General features: G+C 36.9%; 1 long non-coding RNA gene and 1 pseudogene across 1 annotated transcript; both read left to right on the top strand.

The window, feature by feature from the left end:
* The window catches only part of LOC142637399 (patatin-like protein 2), a 33,341-nt pseudogene that overhangs the window by 14,712 nt on the left and 2,768 nt on the right, over window positions 1-15,861 (top strand).
* LOC142629654 (uncharacterized) lies at window positions 1,095-2,564 on the top strand. Its single transcript, XR_012843090.1, has 3 exons — window positions 1,095-1,263; window positions 1,869-1,920; window positions 2,441-2,564. It is a non-coding gene; the product is annotated as an uncharacterized LOC142629654 (long non-coding RNA).

Below are 15,861 nucleotides of genomic sequence, written 5' to 3'. Positions count from 1 at the left end.
TTCGGAACACCAAGTCGTTCTATCAGATTTTTTCGATATTGACCTTCCCACTATCATCTATAGTAGGGGTTGGGAGGCACTTTGTGGCATCCCGGTCACTTTTTCCTCCATGATCATATAGGAGTTTTACTTTAATATGCACGGATTCGATTATTTAGTACCTCTTTTTGTCACTCGCATTTGAGGTACGCGCATTGTGGCCACTCCGGGTCTTGTATCAGAAGTGCTCCACATCTTGAGGGTAGCGCATCCTAACTACCCCAGCTGTGATCGTCTTAGGACTGTGTCCAAAAACGAGCTCATGTCTCTATTTTATGAGACTCCTTCTTCTTGGGGTAGTCATCAGAACACCCAAAAACGAGCTCATGTCTCTATTGCTGAAGGTCCCAGGTTCTTTAACATAGTGATGACATTCGTTCTCCATCTTTTGTCTAACTATAATTCTATCACAGAACCTCGTGCTTGATTTTTGTTATCTCTTCTAGAGAACCTCAATATGGACTTCCTTTCTCACTTCATTCTCTCCCTCATAGATGTATATAGGGATACAACAATCCGTTATAAACTTATCTTTCATTCAGCTATCATGAGGATCCTTCGCTACTTTTCTATCTCCTTTCTCGTGTCGGATCCTTTTTGTCATATGTGCTATTGATGAGGGACTATTAGACAGAGTGAGGCCCAGCTTCAACCAAAGCGATCATGGACCAAGACAGCGACTCCTCCAGCTTCTTTAGCTCCATCCACATCCACTCCTTCTTCTTTCGTGGATGGTGTGGTCCTTAAGGCGATTATGGCGCAATTTCAGCGCATGGATGCTCGCCTTGACACTCTCAATGATGATTTGTGTCAGGTGAACAGCCATGTCGGTCAGATTGCACAATAACAGGCTCTCCTTAGTGGCCTCATAGAGTCTCCCACTCCTTCTCTAGAGACTTCTGAGGATGAGGACGGTGATTGTAACGTCTCAATCACAAAAAAAAAGAAAAAAAGAAGTGGTCAGAATTTACTTGGACCACATGTGCCTACCTACCCCATTTAACCCCCACCACTCATCTCACAAATATCTCTACTCTCTTTGATCGGCTCCCCACTTCTCCTCTTTTCTTTCTTTTCTTCTTTTTCATTTTCGGTAGAACACTCTTCACTCCCTCAAACTCTCCCACCGGTACCTTCATATCACTACTTCCACCATCATTTTTCCAACAAGATCACCGGAAAATTCTTGTGAACCCATAAACACCTTCACATCTTTTATTTGAGGTAAAAATTTCTAATCTTTTTGGTGGGTTTTACACTTTTGCTTGAGATTATTTTTATCTAAGCTTTAATTATGATACCCATGTGATTTATGAGTATTGGAAGTGATATTTATGTGTTTTTATGTATGGGTTTTGTATTGGTGGAATTATTTGATGAGAGGGTATATAATTTGTGCTAAAATTGCTACTTAAGGTTTATGTATGGTGGAAAAATTTAGGGGTTTTAAGTTATAATGTATGATGGTTGGTAAATTTAATTTTTCCATTGCCATTGAGTTTATTTGGATTTATTTGAAATTCTAAATTTCTTGTCTTGGAGAATATGTTGATTTTTTTGCTTTCATGGGTCTCTTAATGATGTAGTGTAAATCTTATGAAAGTTAGTCATAATGTTAGAGATATTATAAATTGGTTAACTTTATAAATTGGAGTTGATGCCTTGTGAATAAATTTGTTGAGAAACTTTGGGAATGGTATATATTATTATTGATGAAGTTAAATACTAGGCTTGCCTAATTAAGTGTTTATTTGGCAAATCCTAAATTATGGTTAGATACAATTTCAAGCTCTATACTTATTGTGATAGGTTTACTTGATATTGTTTAGGTTCTAGCTAATCTCCTTGGAGCTTGAAGAGTTAGGTTTTTGTGGTTGCGAGGTAAGTAGCTTCTTAATGGGATATTTTTGGAAAATAATCATATTTCATAAATGATGTTTTAAGGTCAAACACATTTTGGAAAATTATATATGGATATATGTTTTCGTAAAATTGTTGTGTTGTGACCCTATTACATATTATTATATATAAAAATGCATCATATTTGGTATTGCATTTGGGGAAATGCATGAATTGTGGACATGAAAAATATGAGCATCTTTTATTTAATGTTTGATAAGGAAATTATGAACTTTATGGTTTATTAGAAAATCCAAAGATGCTTATCTTGTCTTGTTATTGGGAAAATTGATATAAAATATTTTGACAAGAATGAAGTTGAAAACCTTAGTGGAAGTTAGATTATTTAAGGTTTTTCTAAAATTACCTAGATATAAACTATGTATTTGGAAGTAACGTAACATGTGAGCTTTATGTGGTTTTAACACCATGCCATTTGTGATTTTTCGGTGATCACCCGATTTGATTTTCGTAGTCTTTGTGACAATAGAATCAAATTCAGGTCAGTGCCCTTTCACTTTGGATGACGCATTCTTCTCTGTTGCCCATGGGGGGAAGAAGTTCCTTGATTGTGTGTGGGTGAGGCTGCTATCCATGGGGCCAAGAGACCACATGCAAAAGAGGGACTATTTGACGCGCTTTCTCTGCTGCCCATAGGGGGAGAGAAAAACCTTGAGGGTATGGGTAAGGCTGCTGTCCATAAGGCCAAAAGTCTGCATACCAGAGAGGACAATATCATGCCAGTTGTGAATGGGTGGATCTCCTGACCGGTCTATGTGGTAGTGTGATACATTTGTGATAATTTACCGTATGTTAGATTTTATGGCTTTGAAAATTATACTGTTAGTGCTCACAGATTATAGATTATGGTATATAGTTTCAAGGTATTTATTTTGAGAAACTTTGTGTTTCATTACTTAATAATTCTTGTCATATTATTATTATTGAAGATGAAACTTGCATTTCCCCCACCCCCATTAATTATGCTACTTACTAGGCTTTGTCTCATTCCATTATTTTTATAAACTTTTCAGAGTAAGCAACAATATTTTGAGATAGCATTTTTGGTGGCTAAAAGTAGTTAGACTAACTACTGATGGAGACTGAACTTTTGTAATGGAGTTATTTGATGATGTACATTTTAGAATAGGCTTGACTCGTTCTTTTGTATATTATAGTGGTTGTGACTGTATTCGTACTGATGGGACAAGCTGTTGATATGTAATCGTTTATTCAGACCTCTATTCTTTTGTGGCCAATGGTCCTTATAATTAATGCTTAGAGCTCTGACTTACTTTGAGAGTATATTCAGTGGGATTATTATGGTAATTCTTGATGTTGGTACTTGATAGAATTTATGTGGATTGAATTGTCAAAAAAGTAATAAAAAAAATTACAGGTACTTAAGATGTCTTTCTCATGCTTTGGACCCCTTGGGGTTTGGGCCGTGACAGTTATGGTATCAGAGCATAGGTTATGATTCTGTAGACTTTTGAAAATAGGAATTGATTTTGATCTAAGTCAAAGCATTAGGGGTTGATGAATTCTTTATTTTATACCTTTGTTTCAGCTTCCACCTGCTATTCCTTTTTCTTATCTATCTTTTCTATGTTAACTTTCTATGTTGTCTTGTGATTTATTTGCTTGTTTCTTGGGTATAGGTATAAGTACTTTGGTACACTATGCCTCTTAAAAAGAAAGCACGTAAAGTAAGGCATGTGGATGAGGTTACAGCTTCTGAGCATGGCCTTAGGCAATGCCAAGAGTGTAAGAGATTTGTCACTCCTGTTGGTGGTGAGATTGATGAGGTGGCAGACATGATCTATGCTAGGATTGCTAGATCGGTCTAGGGTGGTGAGTGTAGGTAGGAGGGTTGTTCTTTTGGGGAGTCCCATAAGCAAAACCCTTAAACTTTTAATGGTGAACCTGACCCAATGGTAGCAGAGAATTGGTTGCTAAAGATAGAAAAGTTATCGAGAGCCCTGAACAACTTGATTTTGGAATTATTGGTTTCTACCCCTGTTGGTGATACTTTAATAACTAGTCTTGTGCTTAAGTATCGTATTCTTTGTATTGAGGGTAAAGAGTTATTGGCTGACTTGGTGTTATTAGATATGCATGATTTTGATGTCATTTTAGGCATGGATTGGTTGGCTTCTTACCATGCCAGTGTGCATTGTTTTGAGATAGAGGTGATGTTGGGCCTCTAGGTGAATCAAAATTTATGCTCAAGGCTTCATGTTTGCCTTTTATGCCTGGTGTGATATCATGCATACAAGTGAACTGCTTGCTTAGAAAGGGATGCCAAGGATTCCTTGCTAGTGTAGTGGATTTACAAAGCTAAGAATTGGAGATAGGAGACATTCCCATTGTGAAGGAATTTCTGAATGTTTTCCCTGATGATCTATCGGGGTTGCTCTCGAATCATGAGATCGTGTTCTCTATTGATCTCCTTCCTAGTACTGCACATATTTCTAAGGCACCATGTAGAATGGCACCCTTAAAGTCGAAGGAACTTAAAGGGAAATTGGAAGAATTGCTAGATAAGGGGTTTATTTGCCCTAGTGCCTTAACTTAGGGTGCTCCAAATTTTTTTGTTAAGAAAAAGGATGGGTCTATAAGGTTGTGTATTGATTACCATGAGCTAAATAGAGTTACCATTAAGAGTAAATATCAATTGCCATGTATTGATGACCTATTTGATCAGTTGCAAGGAGCACAAGTCTTTTCTAAGATGGATCTTCGTTCTGGTTACCATCAGTTAAAGACTAAGGGTGATGACATACCAAAGATGACTTTTTGGACTAGATATGGTCATTATTAATTTTTGGTGATGCCATTTGGATTAACTAATGCCCCTACTACTTTTATGGATTTTATGAATAAGGTATTTCATAAGTAGTTGGATCACTTTGTCATTATGTTCATTGATGATATTTTAATTTATTCTAAGAGCCAAGAACAGCATGAAGAACACTTGAGGACTGTTTTACAGATTCTAAGAGAAAGGAAGTTGTATGCTAAGCTGAAGAAGTGTGAATTCTGGTTGAATCAAGTGGTGTTCTTGGGTCATCTGATATCAGGATGGAATTACGGAGGATCCTAATAAGATAGAAGCGGTGGTTAATTGGGATAGGCCAACAAATGTGAGTGAGGTTAGAAGTTTCTTGGGCCTTACTGGTTACTATAGAAGATTTGTAGAGGGATTTTCCCGCATTGTGGCTCCTTTGATACAACTAACTTGAAAGAATGTTAAATTCGAGTAGAAGAAAGAATGTGAGAAAAGCTTCCAAGAGCTAAAGCGGAGGTTGGTCATAGCTCTAGTGTTAACTATCCCTTCAGGTACAGGGGGTTTTGTCATTTATAATGATGCTTCTCATAAGGGACTTGGTTGTGTGTTGATGCAAAATGGGAAGGTTGTGGCTTATGCCTCTCGTCAGTTGAAACATTATGAGAAAAATTACCCACTTATGACTTGGAGTTGGCTGCAGTTGTTTTTGCCTTGAAAATTTGGAGACATTATTTGTGTGGGGAAAGATGCGAGATTTTCACTGATCATAAAAGTTTGAAGTATTTCTTTACCCAAAAGGAGTTAAATATGAGGCAACAAAGATGGTTGGAACTGGTTAAGGATTATGATTGTTCTATTAACTATCATCCTGGTAAGGCTAATGTTGTAGCTGATGCTCTTAGTAGAAAGCCTTCAAGTTTTTCAGCTGCTTTGCTAACCACTCGAAAGGAAATTATTCAGGATCTTGAAAGGATGGAGATTGAGGTTGTTATGGGCCATTTTGAGGCCTACCTGGCTAGTTTGAGTGTTCAACCAACTTTGGTGGAAAGAATAAGATTGTCATAGGTAGATGACCCACATTTAAAGAAAATCATGGATGAGGTGTGTAGTGGAAAGAAATCTGAATTTTCTATCTTTGAGGATGGTGCTTTGAGATTTGGGAGTAGACTTTGTGTGCCAAATGATCCATTGATTAAAAAGGAGATTCTAGAGGAGGCTCACTATTCTCCATATACAATACATCTGGGTAGTACAAAGATGTACCACGATCTTCATGAAGAACTTTTGGTGGAATAATATGAAAAGAGAGATTGCTCACTTTGTAGGGCAATGTTTGACTTGTTAGCAAGTTAAGGTGTTGCACCAATGACCCTTAAGTTTGTTGCAACCACTACCTACTCCCCAATGGAAGTGGGAGAAATTTAAATATGGATTTTGGTTCAGGATTGTCGAGATCTCCTAAGGGTTATGATGTTATTTGAGTGATTGTTGATAGAATGATAAAATCAACTCATTTTCTACCTATCCGAAAGAACTACTCTCTTGATCAGTAAACTCAGCGTTATGTTGATGAGATCGTGAAACTTCATGGAGTACCCGCTTCTATTGTTTTAGATAGAAATCCAAGATTTACTTCTCATTCTTGGGGTGGTATGCAAAAGGCTTTGGGTACTAGATTAGATTTTAGCACAGCTTTCCACCCTCAGACAGATGGACAGTCTGAAAGGACTATTCAAACTCTAGAAGATATGTTGAGAGCATGTGTTTTGGATTTTAAAGGGAGTTGGGCTTGTCACTTACCTTTGGTGGAGTTTGCTTACAATAATAGTTACCATTCAAATATTAAAGCAGCACCTTATGAGGCTTTGTATGGGAGAAAGTGTAGATCCCTGATTTGTTGGGATGAGGTGGGAGAACAAAAAATCTTAGGGCCAGAGATTATTCAGAGGACTTGTGAAAAGGTAAATATGATACATGATCGACTACGAGCAACCCAAAGTAGACAAAAGAGCTATTATCACATTAAAAGGAAGGCTTTGCAACTTGAAATTGGAGTTAAAGTTTTCCTACGGGTTGCACCTATGAAAGAAGTAATGAAATTTGGCAAAAAGGGCAAGTTAAGCCCTAGGTTTGTAGGGCCTTTTGAGGTCTTGGAGAGAATGGGCGAAATTGCATATGAAATTGCATATAGAATTGCCCTACCCCCGGCCCCATCAGGAATTTACAATGTTTTCCATGAGTCTATGTTAAGGAAATACATTCATGACCCTTCACATGTTTTGAGCTATGAGTTTCTTCAGATTAGAGATGATTTATCATATGAAGAAATTCAAGTAGAGATTTTGGACCGTTAAGAGCAAGTGTTACACAATAGAGCAATATCTTGGGTAAAGGTGCTTTGGAAGAATCACTCAGTGAAAAAGGCATCTTGGGAGTGTGAAGACGATATGTTGTCAAAATACCTAAACCTTTTTCAGGATCGAGGTATATAAAATTTCGAGGACGAAATTTTTATAAAAGGAGAAGAATGTAACGTCCCAATCACAAAAAAGAAAAAAGAAAAGAAGAAGAAGAAGTGGTCAAACTTTATTTGGACCACATGTGCCCACCTACCCCATTTAACCCCCACCACTCATCTCACAAGTATCTCTACTCTCTTTGATCGACTCCCCACTTCTCCTCTTTTCTTTCTTTTCTTCTTTTTCATTTTTGGTAGAACACTCTTCACTCCCTCAAACTCTCCCACCGGTACCTCCATATCACTACTTCCACCATCATTTTTCCGGCAAGATCACCAGAAAATTCTTGTGAACCCATAAGCACATTCACATCTTTTATTTGAGGTAAAAATTTCTAATCCTTTTGGTGGGTTTTACACTTTTGCTTGAGGTTATTTTTATCTAAGCTTTAATAATGATACTCATGTAATTTATGAGCATTGGAAGTGATATTTATGTGTTTTTATGTATGGGTTTTGATTTGGTGGAATTATTTGATGAGTGGGTATATAATTTGTGCTGAAAATGGCTACTTAAGGTTTATGTATGGTGGAAAAATTTAGGGGTTTTAAATTATAATGTATGATGGTTGGTAAATTTAATTTTTTCCATTGCCATTGGGTTTATTTGGATTTAGTTGAAATTCTAAATTTCTTGTCTTGGAGGATATGTTGATTTTTTTGCTTTCATGAGTCTCTCAATGATGTAGTATAAATCTTATGAAAGCTAGTTATAATGTTGGAGATATTATGAAATGGGTTAACTTTATAAATCGGAGTTGATGCCTTGTGAATAAATTTCTTGAGAAACTTTGGGAATGATATATATTATTATTGATGAGGTTAAACACTAGGCTTGCCTAATTAAGTGTTTATTTGGCAAATCCTAAATTGTGGTTGGATACAATTTCAAGCTCTATACTTATTGTGATAGGTTTACTTGATATTGTTTAGGTTCTAGCTAATCTCCTTGGAGCTTGGAGAGTTAGGCTTTTGTGGTTGTGAGATAAGTAGTTTCTTAATGTGATATTTTTGGAAAATAACCATATTTCATAAATGATGTTTTTGGGTTAAACACATTTTGAAAAATTATATATGGATATATGTTTTCTTAAAATTGTTGTGTTGTGACCCTATTACATATTATTATATATAAAAATGCATCATATTTGGTATTGCATTTGGGGAAATGCATGAATTGTGGACATGAAAAATATGAGCATCTTTTATTTTTGATAAGAAAATTATGAACTTTATGGTTTATTAGAAAATCCAAAGATGCTTATCTTGTCTTGTTATTGGGAAAATTGATATAAAATCTTTTGACAAGAATGAAGTTGAAAACCTTACAAACCTCGGGGAAGTTAGATTATTTAAGGTTTTCCTGAAATTACCTAGATATAAACTATTTATTTGGAAGTAACGTAACCTGTGAGCTTTATGTGGTTTTAACACCATGCCATGTGTGATTTTCCGGTAATCACCCAATTTCGTTTTCGTAGTCTTTGTGACAATGAAATGAAATTCAGGTCAGTGCCCTTTCACTTTGGATGACGCGTTCTTCCCTGCCACCCATGGGGGGAAAAGGTTCCTTGATTGTGTGTGGGTGAGGTTGCTATCCATGGGGCCAAGAGACCATATGCAAAAGAGGGCCTATTTGACGCGCTCTCTCTGTTGCCCATGGGGGGAGAGAAAAACCTTGAGGGTATGGGTGAGGCTGCTATCCATGAGGCCAAAAGTCTGCATACTAGAGAGGACAATATCATGCTAGTTGTGAATGGGTGGATCCTCTGACCGGTCTATGTGGTAGTGTGGTACATTTGTGATAATTTACCGTATGTTAGATTTTATGGCTTTAAAAATTATACTGTTAGTGCTCACAGATTATAGATTATGGTATATAGTTTCAAGGTATTTATTTTGAGAAATTTTGTGTTTCATTACTTAATCATTCTTGTGATATTATTATTATTGAAGATGAAACTTGTATTTCCCCCACCCCCATTAATTATGCTACTTACTGGGCTCTGTCTTATCCCATTATTATTATAAACTTTTCAGAGTAGGCAACAATATTTTGAAACAGCATTTTTGGTGGCTAAAAGTAGTTAGACTAATTACTGATGGAGGCTAAACTTTTGTAATGGAATTATTTGATGATGTACATTTTAGAATAGGCTTGACTCATTCTTTTATATATTATAGTGGTTGTGACTGTATTCGCACTGATGGGACAAGCTGTTGATATGTAATCGTTTATTCAGACCTCTATTCTTTTGTGGCCAATGGTCCTTGTAATTAATGCTTAGAGCTCTGACTTACTTTGAGAGTATATTCAGTGGGATTATTATGGTAATTCTTGATGTTGGTACTTGATAGGATTTATGTGGATTGAATTGTCAAAAAAGTTTTTTTAAAAAATTATAGGTACTTGAGATGTCTTTCTCATGCTTTGGACCCCTTGGGGCTTGGGGCGTGACAATGATGGTGGTTCTGATGGCGATAGTGATAAGGATGATGGTGCTAACTATTCCAATGATGCGATGACTGCTTAAGTTACTTGCCATTTGTCATTTGTGACAAAAAAGAGGAGTAGTTTTGGGTATGAGAGTAGTCATGTACTTTGGGGGAGAGTTAGAATAGGAGATTTTTGTGAGGGGGAGTGTCTATACTTGTTAAGGGATGTAGTGAGGACATATGCATCTTTTCTTTTCTTTATCTTTTAGATACTTTGTTTTTGTACCTTTGGTCTTGTGACCACTTTGTGATAGCAGACATTGTACTTATTATTGATATATATACATATTAAGGTTGTTATTACTTTCTTTCACCTATCTCTTCATGCGTTGTTTCTTTCTTCTCTTTATGCACATGCTTCTTATTACTTGCATGCAATCTTTTATTTCTGTTTCACACTAAGATGCCGTAATGAGTTTTGTTTAAAGTGTTTCAGAAATACAAGTTGTCAAAGTCTTCTTGCCATGAACTCTCTTCTTGTAAAGTTTTTCAAGAGTTTGAATTAGGATAGATTTTATTGTATTCAACAAGTATGAGTTGAGTGATTTATGGCTTCTCTCATATATTCATTTATTTGTTGTGGTTTTGTCACAGATTGTCAAAAAGGGAGATTGTTAGGACATATTTGAATGACGTTAGAAACATATGCCAGTTAGAATTGACTAATCTTTTGATAAAACGCACTTTACTTATAATTTGGTAGATTTAGGATGTGTTTAATACTTCAAGGAACAAGAGTTCAAGTCCAAGTATTGAAACCATGCAAATCTGTCCAAGAAACAAGTCAAGAAGTGCTGGATTTTAAAGCTCGATAGTTAGCTTGACAGATAGCATCTACCGAGGTTTAAAAGGTTGCTTTAGCCTGATGCTTGACAGCTACTCAATAGATACCCTATCTATCGAGAATTATGAAAATCAGTTTTTCAGATCTGATTTCACTCCATTCCTTGTGTACATGTTTAGACTTTCTTTGACAAAATACACTTTACTTATAGTTGGGTAGATCTAGGATGTGTTTAATACTTCAAGAAACAAGGTTTCAAGTTCAAGTGTTAAAGCCATGCAAATTTGTCCAAGAATCAAGTGAAGAAGTGTTGTTCATTAAAACTCGACAGCTAGTATCTATTTAGGTTTAAAAGAGTTGTTTTAGCCCGAGACTCGACAGCTGCTCGATAGATAGGGTATCTGTCGAGATTTATGAAGTTTAGTTTTTCAGAGCTGATTTTTATCCAATCCGTAAATGTATTTTTGGGCTTTCTTTTTTCACAGCCCTAAACATATATAAGGATTATTTTAAGGGCCGTCACATATTGCACAGTTGCACAAGAGCACAATTTCACAAGTGTGAAGAAAAGTGTGACCGGAAACCTAGTTGCCCTAGGTCATTTTGAAGAAGCTACTGTGTTTGTACACCGTAGGGTTTTTTTACCAAACAACTTCATGATCTTCAACGTGTGATGAACTGAAGAAATTGGCAGTCAACATCCTTCCCAAGTTGGCGATCAAGTCACATACTGGGATTCGTGCATCTATTGGTTAGTCACGTACTAGGAGCCCTGCAATATAAGAAGAGATTGTCACTACAGAACAAGTCCAATTGGTTATTAGGGTAAGGGTTCAACTGTAGGTTGGTATAAAGTACTGAGATTCCTTTACTTGTAACCACTTGTTTTGATAGTAATGGATTCTCGAGAGTGGTTACCTTAAAATCACCCGGTAGGATTTTTGCCTCCGAGGTTTTCCCTATTCATAAATAAATCACCGTGTCAATTTATTTTCCACTGCATATTTATTTAGTTGGTAATTTGTTTGTGCTGCCACATACATTGCATGTCAAATTAATTAATTAATTAAACTTGGCTAATTAATCAACTAATCCATCACAGGGGATCAATATATTTTTGGCCTATCAAGTGGTATCAAAGCAGACACACTCTGATTAGTGCTTAATCTTTGTTGTGTGATCCATTGACCCCTGTTTGTCATGGATAGAGGACAGGCACTCATTGTACCTACTTTATTTGATAGTACTAACTATGCATACTAGAAAGTACGCATAAGAGCTTTCTTGTAGTCATTAGATAAGAAAGTGTAGCAAGCTGTGGAGATTGGCTGGACCAAGTTGAAGGAAGTGCCGGCCGACTAGGATGATGCAAAGATCAAGTCGACTAATTTCAACAACAAAGCATTGAATGCTCTATTAAGTGTGGTCACAAATGAGGAATTCAAGAAGATATCATCTACTAAAACTGCAAAGGAAGCTTGGGCCATTCTCCAGACAACTTATGAAGGAACCAAGGCTGCCAAGGATTCGAAGCTTTAGAGGCTCACTACTAGCTTCGAAGAAATCAAGATGGAGAAGGATGAGTCATTTGATGAGTTCTATGCCAGACTCAAGAACATAATGAACTCTGCATTTAATCTTGGAAAAACCATTCTTGAACCCAAGATTGTGAGAAAGGTGCTCAGATCTCTGCCCGAGAGATTTCATGCCAAAATCACTGCTTTAGAGGAATCAAAGGATATTGACAAGATTCCTTTGACAGAGCTAGTTGGTAATCTGCAGACCTATGAGTTAGGTTTGACAAGGATTGGTAAGTCGGGTAAAGGCAAGAGTATGGCATTGAAGGCCAAGAGCAGTGACACAGATGAGTCTTTCGACGATGAAGATTCTAAAATGAAGTCCTACATCACCCAACAGTTCAAGCAATTCATGAAAAATGCCAATGCAAAGGGCTTTGACAAGGACTGCAAGTAATCAAGTTCTTCTCAGTCTAAGAGCCAAGACAAAAGGAAGAAGGATGCTAGGGATAACGGTTAATACACTGTTCCCTCAGGACCCAAGTGTTTCGGGTGTTAAGGATTCGGTCACATGAAACAAGAATGCCCTACTTATCTCAAGTCCATTGGGAAAAATAAGGCACTTGCTGCTACCTTAAGTGACACTGAACCAAAGGATGATTCCGATAATGAAAATGACGGAATCCTAAATGCCTTTACTGCCACTGTCAATCCTACTGAAGGGATTGTAAAAGGTGTGGATGAAGAAGAAAACTTGGTGGAATCTAAGTTTGAAAAGATGGATGACCAAGATGACATCCGCATAGCCTATGCAAAGTTATACAAGGTCTTGAAAAAATATGAGAAGCTGTATAGGTTGGCCTCCAAAAAACTCAGTGATGTGGAGCTTGAATGAGAACAACTCTCCATTAAGTTTGATGAAGCCAATCAGGCCATTGGAGCACTGAGATTTGAAAACAATTTATTGGCTGAGAAGACCAAGAAGCTTGAGGCAGAACTGTTCCAAGTGAGAGCCTAGTTGGAGAGGACCTCAAATGCAAAGCTTGATGAGATGCTTAGCATGCAAAAATCTACCTCCGATCGAACCGGTTTAAGGTATGATTTCTATTCTTCTAATATTGCTTCTTCTAATACTACTGTTTTTGTTTCTCCTGCTAACAATATTGATTCTAAGAATAATGATGCTAAAACTGTGATAGCTAGTGAGAACATAGACAAGGGTAAATCTATCTTAAGAGCACCCCTTAAGCTTGCTAAGAAAGAAACCAAAAACCCTAGGGCTAAGAAAAGTAATGCTCAAAAGTCCAAAGAAAATAAGCAGCATCTCTGTCATCACTGTGGAGCAGCTGAACATACTCGACCAAATTGCTACAAGTGGCAAGCCACTCAACAGAGCAACATCATGATCTCAGCAAGAAACCTGAGTCAGTTTCCATCCTCTCTTGCTCCTCTTGGAGATCTCCTCAAAGCCCTCATGTTTCTTACAAACCCAAATGGTTGCAATTCTTCCCCCTTTTTGCCAGTTCAAGGGTTCGCCAAAAAGAAAGGCTCTTCCAAGGTGTGGAAAGAAAAGGGCTCCAAGTGATTCAATCACTCTGTGTGTGTGTGTGTGTTGTGTTTGCATTACTTGTTTGTCTTGCTTTCTTATTTTGAGATAGTCTAATTTTTATGCATTGCTTTATTTGACATGTTTTTGTTTGGTTGTTTTTCAGTTTTGTTTTTATTTTGTTTTTCATTCATAAAAAAAATTTGAAAAATCAGAAAAATACAAAAACAGTGTGTGTTTGTGTACATTGGTACTTGTTTACCTTGAATGGCCAATGAAACAAAGTTTTCTAAATTTTGTATCATTTGTAACTTAGATGAGCATCTTCATGCACAACTAAGCAAGTGAGTTTTGTGGCTCTTATTTATAATGAGTAAGATTAAGTTGTCTCTTGTACCTAACACTCGTATCACTCTTTTTGACAGGAATGACTAAAAAATCCTAAGAAAAAGGCATAAATAATCATCTTACTACTGTTGCCCGTCAATCATGAAATGACATCGGTATGCTTCGGTATAGCAAAAGTGCAATGTCAAAAAGTTTAACATAATTGGGTATTTCTTTTCTCTCTCTTGTATGCTCATGCATGGTATGCTTAATAAAAGAAAAATATGCAAAGAAAAAATTAAACAAAAAGAAACAAAATGCTTTAAAACATTATTGCAAGCGTGTATTCTAGGAAATATGAGAGTTATAGGATGTATCTCGAAGGTGATAGTCCCCATCAAGCAATTATAATCGTGTGTGAATTAAATTGATTTACTCATATCTCAAATCGTCATAACATAGAAACGCTTATGCAATCTTGCAATGTTTTCACACACAACACACAATATTCTTTGCTACTCTTGATACATGTGCAAGTACAATGTGATTTAGCCATCACAAGGCTTACTTGTGTTAATATATGCTCACTAAACTGTCTTAACTTGTTTTTGAAATATAAAATTGATTAGACTTGTTTAGTGTGTGTGTGTGTGTGTTTTTGGATTTATGTGCTTACATTTCTTGATTGAGAGATATTTTTGAGAGATTAAAATGTTATTTGGATCCTTGGTTGAGTTGCATGTTTGATTGCATTCATATCTATGTTTTTCTCTTCTTGAAAACTATTTTTAAGCAATCTCGACAGCTCCTCGACACCTCTCGACAACTAGGTTATCTATCGAGCTCTTCAGCTTTTCTTTATCGCAATCTCGATAGCTTCTCAACAACTCCTCAATCCATTGAGAAAGTTTATGTCTCCTCGATAGATGCTCGATAGCTCCTCGATCCATCGAGCCCTTTTTGCTGTGGACACCGTTGGATAGCTGCTCGATAGCTATACCTCTTCAAGCCTTTAAAGCTCAACACCTCTCAACACCTCTCGATCTGTCGAGAATTAAGAAGCTCTATAAATAGGATCCGCGCGATTTTTCTTCATTTCTCCTCGATCTCTCCCGATTATTGTCAGTCTTTTCACCTCCCAAACACACTCTTCTCACTCTAAACTTCATCCTCAAGGGGTTTTCAGCCTAAATCAAGTATTTCTTCACTAATAAGGGTCCTTAATCCTTTATTCTTCATGCATTTCATGCATTTGACCTAACTTTTTGGGTTTTTGAAAATATTTGGGGTTTTTTCAAAATTAATGAAGTTTTGTGAAATTTTTGGGATGGGTTTTGTGAAAATGGCTTTAAATCATCATGCTCCCTCTCATATTCAATTCCGTGATGATAAAACCTACAAGGACTTTTTGGAGAACTTTTCTAGACGAGGTATTCATTCGGAACGCCAAGTCATTTTTTCTGATTTATCCAACACTGACCTACCCACTATCATTCACAGTAAGGGTTGGGAGTCACTATGTGACGTCCCGGTCACTTGTCCATCTATGCTTATATAGGAGTTCTACTCCAACATGCATGGATTTGATTACTCAGTACCTCATTTTTCTACGCACATTCGAGGTACGCACATCGTGGTCACACCAAATATAGTATCCGACATGCTCCATGTCCCTAGGGTAGCACATCCTGACTGCCCTAGTTGTGATCGCCTTAAGACCATGTCTAAAGACGAGCTTATGTCCTCTTTTCGTGAGCGTCCCTCTGATTGGGGTGATTGTCAGGTCACTCCTTGTTCGGCCTTTGCTAAAGGTCCTAGGTTCATTAACATGATTATAACTTTTGTTTTGCATCCTTTATCTTATTATAACTCCATTACAAAGCCCCGTGCTCAATTTTTGCTTTCCCTTTTAGAGCATCTTACCATAGATTTTTCCTCTCATTT

This window comes from Castanea sativa, chromosome 1, assembly GCF_040712315.1.
Source record: "Castanea sativa cultivar Marrone di Chiusa Pesio chromosome 1, ASM4071231v1".
Taxonomy (NCBI): domain Eukaryota; kingdom Viridiplantae; phylum Streptophyta; class Magnoliopsida; order Fagales; family Fagaceae; genus Castanea; species Castanea sativa.
This window is presented reverse-complemented; position numbering and strand designations above follow the sequence as displayed.